Genomic DNA, 1,423 nt, shown 5'->3' with positions numbered 1-1,423 from the left:
AGAGAGAGAGAGAGAGACAGAGAGAGAGACAGAGAGAGAGACAGAGAGAGAGACAGAGAGAGAGACAGAGAGAGAGACAGAGAGAGAGACAGAGACCTAAACCTAAACCATAATTATGCATATTTGTTTCTTTTCCTTATAACGTGGACTGTAATTTTGACTCTAGGAATCCAATACCAAAGAAGGAAAAATTAAAATAATAGCAACAATGACTGCTTCATGGTAAAAGGATGAATTCATTTTCCCTAAATCTCTTAATAGTTAATTACTTAAATATGTAGCCTTCAAGACCTTTCTTAGGTTGCCTTCATTTTCAATGCAACAACATACTACTGCACATTAGTTATTTCATGTTATCCCACAGAGTGGAAACAATAAAAATAATGTTAGAAAAGAATCTGACACAAAAAGTTTCTTAGAAGAAGTCAATAAATAATACATCTTTCAATAAACTTTTCTTGTCAAAGATGATTGCAAGGGAGTGTGTGGAGAGCTTCCTGCTGCCCTGCGCCAGCGGGACCAGTCCCAGCCGAGGCGCAACGTGGGCCAGACCCTCTCCCACCCCCTTGGGCCGCTCCCCATCACACCGCCATACCTCCCCCACCCCACTCGCCGAGTGGGAATTTCTACCCAGTTCAGGTAACCCCCAGACCAGTCCTAGCCCAGGTCCGGTGAGTGTGTGGAGAGCTTCCTGCTACCCTGCACCGGCGGGACCAGTCCCAGCCCAGGCGCAGCATGGGCCAGACACTCTCTCACCCCCTCGGCCAGCCCCCCATCACTCCACCTTACCTCTCCCACCCCACCCGCCTTGTAGGAATTTCTGCCCAGTTCGGGGAGCCCCCAGACCAAGTCCTAACCCAGGTCTGGTGAGTGTGTGGAGAGCTTCCTGCTACCCTGCGCCTGTGGTACCAGTCCCAGCCCAGGCGCAGCGTGGGCCGGACCCTCTCCCACCCCCTTGGGCACCCACCACCACTCCGCAGCACCTGCGCACCCCGCACCCTGAGTAGGAATTTTGCGGTGTTCCGGGAACCCCCGGACCCAGTCTTAGCCCAGGTTCAGTGAGTGGGTGGGAGAGCTTCCACTTCACCCTACTTCACCTTGCCCCCTCCAGGTACAGCTCAGGCCTGGCATCCATGCCTGAGGTGTAACCCTGCAGCTGCAATCCCTGCAGAGAGTATAGGGGATAGATCCACCCAGCTGGATCAGGAGCAGAACATCTTGCCACAGGGGCACAATACGTTCATCCTCAAGGTCAGCAGTGAGAAGGAGCTGAGCACAGCAGCCAGACCTAAGCCAGACGCAGCTGGATAAGTCCAAACTTTGTAGAGCTGCACCTGAACTTCAGTACATGAGAAGGATATAACTACAGCAAAGATCTACAACAAAGGTCAGAAGACAGTGCTACACAAAATGATGAGAAGGA

Source organism: Octodon degus, unplaced genomic scaffold (genome assembly GCF_000260255.1).
Source record: "Octodon degus isolate 3935 unplaced genomic scaffold, OctDeg1.0 scaffold00151, whole genome shotgun sequence".
Lineage (NCBI taxonomy): Eukaryota > Metazoa > Chordata > Mammalia > Rodentia > Octodontidae > Octodon > Octodon degus.
This window is presented reverse-complemented; position numbering follows the sequence as displayed.